Source organism: Melospiza melodia, chromosome 3, assembly GCF_035770615.1.
Source record: "Melospiza melodia melodia isolate bMelMel2 chromosome 3, bMelMel2.pri, whole genome shotgun sequence".
Classification (NCBI taxonomy): Eukaryota; Metazoa; Chordata; class Aves; order Passeriformes; family Passerellidae; genus Melospiza; species Melospiza melodia.
The window spans coordinates 63,718,490-63,727,930 of NC_086196.1; positions in this window are offsets into that span (position 1 = coordinate 63,718,490).

The following is a 9,441-nucleotide window of genomic DNA, read 5'->3' on the forward strand; positions in this document are numbered from 1 at the left end:
ATAGATGGCTTGTCAGGTTATCTATTTATTCTGTTTTTGAAGAATTCAGTTGTTGACAGCTGAGTATACACTAAAAAAGGAGTTTTAGGACTTACACTAAGTTTGTGAAGAAAATACAGAAATTACTGGAGTAGCCATGAGGACCTTAGTTGTCCAGTATCCTCTAAGGGCAAGGCTGATGTCATAGTGTCATCTTTAAATGATGTAAAATAGCATATTGAAATGGTTGATTCCCTTCTACCTGCTCGTTAGAAGAATAATTCCTATGTGTTTTCAAATATGAACTATGGAGAAGAGAGCATTTATTTCAGTGTCCTGAACTTGAGAGTCCTGAGATACAGTTCAAGAGATTGTGCAAAGATCAACTGGGACACCTTTGACAAAGAAGATTTAGTAAAGATGACTTAAGCAGTAATAGCCTGAAGATGAGGTGTATTGCCTGCACAACTTGGGTGATGTGACACAATAGCTCCTGATGACATTATTGAGAGTTTCAGCTTCAAGCTGTTGAAGAATGGGTCTGCTTTTTCCTGTGTCTGCAGAGTAGCAGATAGTTCCTGCTCCAAGATCTTGCCATTTAAACAGGATGTCATGCAGTGTTCTGCAGCGACTGCACACTGGTACTTGGCTTCTTCAGGAAGAGCTGAACAGAAAATTATAGTGAAGAAAAGGAGGTGGAAAAGTAAGGGGATGAAAGAATATAAAATTAGGAGAATAGCATGAGAGGAAGACAAAAGTTTGATGCAAATATCTAATAATTGGTGCAAGATGAATCCACCACTATTTTCTGCATAATAGCAACACTCTAGGGCTGGAAGCCCTGCCTTGTTCCTGCAGGGTGTTCTCAAATGGCAAGGGTGGTAGCTGGGTTTATACATTTCTAATGGCCCCCAAAGTTGGAATTTAGATTGAAATAGAGAATTTAGATTGTTCCAATTGCATGATCTTCATCTTGCAGATCAGACCTTCGGGTAGGCATGTACTTGCTCAGGAGTTAAACTTCCCTATTAGTAAACCAGTACTTTTATCAGTATTGACACCCTGAGCAGCAAGCAATAGCAGCTCCCCATTCAGTACCTCTCCCTGAAGTCATTTAGGTATCACCATCTTGTGCTGCCTGGTTCCTTGGGACAAGGCAACCCCTCAGAGGTCAGACAGGTATTTCTGTCTGACAGGTTTGAAATTTGGATAGTTGCTGACTGTATCATCACAACAGCACATCCCTGGTCCTGTGGTACCTTCTTAAAAGGCACATGCTTTTTGGCAGCCAGAAAAGTGCTACTAATGGCTCTTGAGAGAAGGAATTTTTGCCAGCTTTTTATGTGTCTGGAATGGCAGAGAAGTTGTCTCTTTCTGGAGTGACAGATAGTTTATTTTTTTTTACTAAATAGAGGTTTTTTCACCCTGCTAAGATACACAACTCTTGAAATAAAATGGGCAAAAGAGGATCAGCTCTCTCCCATCTTCCCACTCTGTTGTGATTCCTGAACCATTAGAAGATTTGCAACCCCAGGAAGGCTGTGGGGTTTCACAGTTCCCTCTATTTTTAAGGTCTTTAAGACTCTGACTACCATAATTTTTTTCCTATTAAATAACCACTGTTTTTCAAGGACTAATTAAACCTGAGGCCTTTGAAAGACCTGTGAAACTCCCAGTGTCTGAAGTGGAAATGCAGAGTCTTTTATTGCTGCCAAATTAGTCAGACAGACTAGGAAAATCATAATTGAAGGTCTACTCTAAAGCTCTATGGTCAGTGTAGTCTTTACATTGATCTAAAATGTCTTGAATATGCTTAAAAATAAAGCTTCTTAATGAATGGGGATGTGTGACAATTTCCAATAATTTGGAATTGATTCACAAAGCAATGTAACATGTCATTAGAATTTTTCCTTTTTTAAAGATGCTAGAATTAAGACACTGCATAATTGATTTGCATTTTCAACTCTGAGAATGCTAGGCATTTTTCCATAGAGTTAATAATGGCATTTATTTATACATGCATTGCACTTTAAAAGGCTGCCAAGATAAAAAGTATTGGAGGATTGTCTTCTGTTGACTCTCTGAGGAAGTCATCCCCACCAGGCAGATTAAAAGCCAGTTTGGAAGTTCATCTGAAAGCCAAGAGCAAAGGAGCACTTTAGCAATTCTTCTTGTAGTTTTAATGATTCATTATTCTACCAGCAGGACAAGTTCCTTCATGAAATGGACTGTGATGCCCAGGCTAATCATGAAGTTACACCTCTCTGCTAGTTTTTCCCCTTCCAGCATAGCAGCATAACTGGATTGATGCTGTGGGGGTTTCTGCAGGCAGTAGCTTCCCTAAAACCTTTAAAATCCTTTTGTGGTTCTTTCCTGGGCCTTGGAAGGAATGCTACAAAGTAATCTCCTCTGTCAGGAGGAGCTTTTGCTTTCCCTTGAATTTCCCTGGTTTTGCCTTTGCCCAAGGAAGCATTAGCTAAGGAGACCCATCTCCACATACCCTGAAGAAATCTTCATGTGGTCCAAGCTGGAGGTCGCTTAATTGCCATGATGTAGATTCATCATTTACCTGGCATAAATTACACTTGAACATGGGTGTTATTGCCAAGATTCTGATAAATTCTCTTTGGCTACTGAAGAGATGTGAAAAATGCTTTTGCTGTTTTTCTCTTCTTAAAAAGTAATCCTCACTACACAAGCAATGAAACTGGGGAAAACTGGGAAAGGGGTTCATATGCATTGTCCTTGCTTTCTTGGCCGCCTCTATCTAAAGAGAAGTCCGCTTCCATGTTAGCAGTTGAAAGATAATTAAAAGCAGTCATTTGCTTGTGAAGCAGATTGGAAGTATTATCAAGCCTGAGACCTTATTTCTCATCTGCATTTGAGAGAAAAGTACCTCCTTGCATTCTGTCTTTGAAGTGTAGGCAAGCAGTCATTGAGGTGACATGCTGAACGTTCTTAAGCAAACTGGCAGTTTTCAGAGAACATCTGATGCAATTACATTTTCTATCAGAAGCAAGGGGGAAATGCATCCTCTATTCAAATGTGTATGTTTATGTCTTCAGCCCTCTCTTTTGCACCAAGCCAAAGCAGCCTGTTTTCAGCAAAAATGCTGAGAGTTACATCCATTCACTGTTTGTTTAGTAGGATGAAAGGAGTCAGGTAAATGGTATCCTCACTTGAGTTGAGCCTTTTTTCTTCAAAGGTGAAAGGCAGATTTTAACTTGCCAATCATCCCAAAAGGCAAAATTTCACTTCCAATCTACTACAACTCTGAAGAATACTCTAGCCTGTTCGGACAAGAGGCTTGGGTCAGCTTCTCACAGCTCTGGATTGTTTTGCTATTTCAATAATTTTTGTAAGAATCTATTTATAATTTCACTGATGAAGCAATTAGGATGCCACATTGGTTTGTGCTTTCATCAGCTTTTCACTAATTAAAATAGCGACAAATAGAGAGCTTCCATTTCCAATCTTCCTTTAGAGAATAAACTGCACAAGAAGCTCACCTGTTCCATCAGCCAGTGCTAATGGTAGTTACGCCATGTGCCATTGCCTGCAAGAAACCCAAGTCAACAAGTGAAGCCCACACACAGTTTCAAAGGAGAAGGCAGAGGAAGGTCGTCTATCTATCTGTAAACCACAAATTTGCAGCTTGCTACTAAGTGCTACTGTGTGCTCTCTTCCTATTTCTGGAGGTATGACAGGGACAATGTTAGCAACATACTTGCTTAAAAGCACCCTGAAGAAATCCCAGCACCTTGTGTTCTGAAGACAAGGTAAAGATTTATGCACAGATGAGAAACAGTAGCTGTGGCTCATTTTCAGAGTTTAAGGGTGGAGGTTCTAGGAATTGTTATTTTGTAGCTAAACATGACCTGTAATGTCTGCTGGAGTTGAACTAGATCAGCAATGAAATTTCCCCTTTAGGATGATTGGCAAGTGAAAAGCTGCCTTTCCTCTTTGAGGAAAAAAGGCCCAACTCAAGTGGAGGATACCATCTGAGATTTCAAATACATTGCTCAGAATATTTTGCTTTCGTGTTTTCACAATTTTCATGTACAGAAGTAGGTTGGTTGGGTTTTTTTAATTCCCCCAGGGAGGCATTTGAGTGCTGTAGTTAAACGTTCACTTTTTTTTTTCATATTAGTCCTATTTCTTCAGTTCTCACCACCAGTCTCCCTTTTGTGGATGCAAGAAATCTCCAAATAAATCTACTTATTTACTTTTTGAGTTTTTGTGAAAATCACAGACGCTGCTGCTCCTCCCTCCTCTTGGTCTTATTTTCTATTTAAAATACAGAGCTGGTGTGTTTAATTGTTTGGTGAACTCCAGCTATTCTGACTTTTTGGGTCCCCAGTCATTCTTGTGAGATAACTTCATTTTAACTTCACTTTTCAGAAGTTGTCTATCCCTGTGGGCAGTACTCTGTCCTGAATCTTTGTGCTTGAGACAGCATAGGGAACAGGAGACTGTCTAGTGTGACAGGTACACAGCAAAAAGGCTTTTCACCTCTTGAACAGAGATTTTATTTTCCTCTTCAGCGAAGCTTAGAAGACTGTTCAGAGCACCTACAGAAGACTACTGAATACAGCCTACACGAACCTGTGGCCATGCAGAAAACAGTCCCATTTCAGATCCTTACTGTTGCTCATGGTATGTGTGTATTCTAATTCACTCATCATGGGAAGGGTCTATCTCCTCTGCTAACTTGCATCCTCAAAGTAGATCCTAGCAAGGAAATTCTTTTCCAGGCTTACTTGTTTGGCACAGTGCAGCAATCTCAGTAATATGGAGATGAAAACAAAAGTGGCATATGAATTTTGAGCCACTCAGTCAAGCTACCCACAGTGATAAATCTGACATTCTCAGCTCAATTTGAATTAACTTACCAAAGAGGTTTTTGGCTATTCGCCATTTATAATTCTTCTATTTTTGTTTGAAGACGTACGTCTTAATTTTCATCTTAAAGCTGTTTTTTTTTCCCCAAAACATTCTCTATTATAGTAGAGCAGCTTTATGCAATGACTTAATTATAAAAAGTGCTTTAGAAAATCAGTGAAGCATTAGCTTTATGGGGAGCTGTGCTTAAGCAAGAACAGAACCCTGAAAAATACCTATGCAAGAGGATGGGCCATAACCAGGAGTCAATCTCTACCTTCAGTTCCACCATATTGTTCTTCTCTGTCATGTGGAAGTCTGGGAAGTATTGGTAGCTTGAGGGTCCTGTCATTGTGCTGTCCCTGCTGACTTGCTTCCAAGGTATTAACAGTATATCAGGGCATTAAACCCTCAGCTCTCTTCCAGCTCCTAGGTTTGCATGCAAGTAAATCAGATGAAAATTATGGGATAGGAAAACTGATTTATGTGCTACAACATTGAAGCACACCTGTGATTCCCATTTATGTGCTTCTTGATTTCAGAGGTATCTGGATCAAGCCCTCAGTCTCGACCATCTGTGGGGTAGGTCCTGATAGAGTATGTTCTTAAGGATATGCTTCATTTCATCCCCATTTATTAAAGCAATTAAGTGTGTGATTAACTTAAGTAAGAGGTGAAGCCTATGCTAAAAATCAAGCATGAACTTTGCTGTACTGGGACATAAATACTAATTTACTTTAGAGGCTGTCCTCACTCAGCAGCTGGAAAATAAGGCTTCTGCAGACACACAGCCCTGGTAGATATCACTGTGCATACAGATCTTTTCAGACCAGAGCTATCTAAAATCCAACCATTTTGAAGAAAAACACTCTGGCTTGTTTGTGCCTTGTCACGTACACAGGTCCTTCATTTTACAGTAAATTTGGCTACACTGCCTGAGTGTACTCATAATGACAGCCAGTTATTTCAAAGTAAAGACTGGTAGACATTATTGATAAAACAGAAACCATGTCAACAGAACCTTAACTCTCTATAATTGCGTCTTTTTCAGTCCAGGTGGTTTGTTTTGTTCTGCAGTCCCAAGGACCTCAAAAATTTACTTCAGTAAGTACTATGCAAATGAATATTTCCACCAATAAAATATTCATGGACATCTGAAATGCAAAACATGTACATAAATTGCCGTGTGTTTGCTGAGGCATAGGAGCTCTATGTGTGACCTGAGCACATGAGAAGTAATTCAAATCAGCTTAGCACTAGCTGAGCTGGCAATCCAGAGAGCTATGGGGGGCTGCCTTATTTAAATAAACTCCAACTTGCCAGAGAGGCACTGCTAAATGAGATCCAGTGGATGGCTCTGTGGTGGCCTATGGAGTTATGTCCTCCACTTCCTGACAGTCTTGGAAGTTGCTCCTTTCCACAGCAAAACCAGCAGACCAGGAGGTGTGCCCCACCCCAGCTGCTTTACTGCCAGAGCCTGCTTCTTGCTTTAAACTGCAGGTGAAGTGAAATTCTACCTAAACCAACAGACTTGACACTGAAGCTGTTGAGGCACAGAGCTCTTTCTCTTGACATCACTGTGAGCATGGCAACCACAAATATGGTGATAGTAACTCCTTAAATTGTTGCAAAAAAGGTGTGATAAGTTCATCTATTAATACCCTGACAATCAATAGCAACTTCATCTCAGCTGATGTGGGAGGTCCTGTTACCCCCATGACTTAGACCTGTGGCTTTTGTGCTCTATGGCACACAAGGACATTGGTCTTTTAAGCACAGCTTGCAAAGAACTGTATTGCAGGAATTGTATTTTAATTGCAATGAGATGGCTGCTGAAAAAGGGGCAACTCATCAGCTCATGTTTATGGGATTTACAGCCAAAATATCTGCAGATGGCTACTAAAACACTTTAGTCTTTCTTTTTGTGACTATTCAGCCTTGAAGGTTGTTTCTGGTGTGCATAGGGAACAGCAATATATGTTAACCATCCTCTAAAAAACAGACAAGATAAACAGTGTTTTACTTCTTCCCTTCTAAGGGTTTAAAAGAACTAAGAGTATCTGCCAGATTGACAAGGAGGTGTGTTTTGGTGGTGTGGCTAAGATGAATTCAGATTGTAGATGAGCCCAAAGGATGAATATTTCTGCTGCTGAAAACAGGAGTGAGTGCATTGGATGCATATCATGTCCATGCGGCAGAAAAAAATGTGTAAAATTTCCTTCTTGCTTAAATCACAATTCCATAAAATTAAAATGCCTTCAGCCCTTTCAGTATTGAGGCCACCTCTAATCTCTTCAGTAGTATCATGACTTCTCTGGCCTCTGTAATACAATTCCTGATTTACTGCAAGAGATCAAGCTCAAGGCAGCTCCATTTTACTACTCCAGTCAATATATTGTGTATGTTGTTTATTAAATTGTCAACTATCACTGCACAGAGAATATCAACTGTGTAACTATAATTCCCATCTGTGGGTTTGGCACCCACTGAATAGCCCTCTAGTCACACTCCTCCCAGTAAAGCAAAAAAAGCAAAAAACTAAAGGGGCCCCAAACCTGCAGCTTGATGTATTCTCACTGAAGAATGCTCACGTTGTCCTACCACTGGAGTATTCCAGAAGGGGCAGTCACTTCAGACAGAGAGACTGGGATTTGAAAGCTGGTGTCTTCAGTTTACCTGACTGAATTTGCTAGGTTGAAAATGCAGGTGTGACTGCAGTCTCTTCTTCCAGCAGAACCAGATGATGGGCCATGCTGAGCACTGGAAAATGGCAAAGTCTTCAGTCATTACTATGCTCCACAAAATGACACCTGCTGTGGGCTGAGCTAGGCACCTAATGGAATCCCTATGGGATCTTCTGCAGGAAGGATTAGGCATTGCCTGCCCACATCCCAAGCAGGTGAGTGCAGCAGACTGGAGAGAACCTGAGCAGCCATGTTAGGAGGGCAGTAAGTGTGAGTAAATATTGCCAGCCTCCCAGCAGGGCTACTAGGTCAGGTTTGGCCCTTTACTCCTGAGAACTCCTGGCTCCAAGCAGCTCATGTCTGGGAGACACAGCTCAGCAGCATCCATGTGTGACATAGGATTGATGGAAGAGATGAACAAAGTGCCTGAACAAACATCTCACGTCCCACACCCCAGAATGCTGTAGATTGTACATCCAATTCCCAGGTGCTTTGTTCCCCTCACTCCCTTCAGAGGGATGGTAGGCACGTAGCTCCGTGTCGTGAACAGCAGCATTTCATTTTGCTTTTAGGTATGCCATGATCAGTGTTACAACATCCAAAATGGCACTAAATATCAATGTGTTACTTTGGATCTTCCCCAAGGACCAGAATTTGACATTTTAAAAAAATCATATTTTGTTAGGAAACATGTGTTAGGGGTCTATTAAGCTCCCTACAGCTGACACTCAAGGCCATGTGTGCAGCGATTGGTTACAATGCCACTAAACCTGGAAATTTAATTATGGGATGCCAGTCCTTTCTTCTCTGTTGTGAAGTGAACATAGTCATCACTTGTTTCTATTTCTGCATGAAAATGATTCATTATGTAGAATGTACTGTACTACAAAAGGGATGGAAGAAAATAGTTCCATGATACATGTTGGGAGACAGAAGCAGTGGCTTGCTGCTGTGATTCACGCTTGTACTGCCCAGGCATTCCAAAAATGGTTTTCTTCACAATTAGCCACAAAATCTGTAAACCATAAAAGGAAAACCATCAGTTTAACAGCAAGTGATTCCGGCTGGCTGCTTGAAATAAAGGAAGGTGATAATTCATGGAGCAAGTAAAATATCAACATTAACTGGACATTTTCTCCTAATTAACTTTACAAGCAGGCAGCCCACAGTGGCAGTCTTTGCTCTGAAACTGAAAAGACTCACTGTGCTTCAAAAATCGATATGGTCTGATGAGAACCAGTCCCTGATACTTATTATGGTGTGTCTGTGGCATAGTGCCCTCTGTGCAGCCGCCTGTTGAGGACAGGGGCATGTAAGGGATTGGCTGGACTGCAGCCCTGCTCCCCTGCCCACATATTCCCTGTGGAACAAACTTGGCAGAGAGAAGGCAGTGAGTAGGCTGAGCCCTGGCAGATTGCTCTTCCCCCAGCACAACAAAAAAAATGAAAACAACACTGCTGAGAGCACTCAGCTGGATGTCAGCTGAAATATGAAAATGTGGGTGTTGCTTCCCTCAACAAGCCTTTTTGAATTTTTGGGACCTCCTCAAGCTTGGCATGACTAGGTATGTCTCAAGGACAACGTGCTCCTTCCGAGGTTTTTTTATGAGGTCTGAGGATCTGTCATCTTTGATTAAGAAAAGTTTAGAGTTACAAGACAGGGTGCACTGGAGCTATAGCTATGTCGTCCCTCTTACAATTTATAAACAGAATAGTTATTAACATGCATGCCATACCTAACTCAGCCATGGTCTTGGCTGTACTTCTTACAGTAGACAGAGAGCCCTTTTACCTTTTTGGGCTAAATCAACTTGCTGATCAACAATCTTAAGGTGCCACTAATTTCTAGATATCTGATGAAAATGAGAAAAGGGTTTTTTTGTCCTGAGTTATTTATG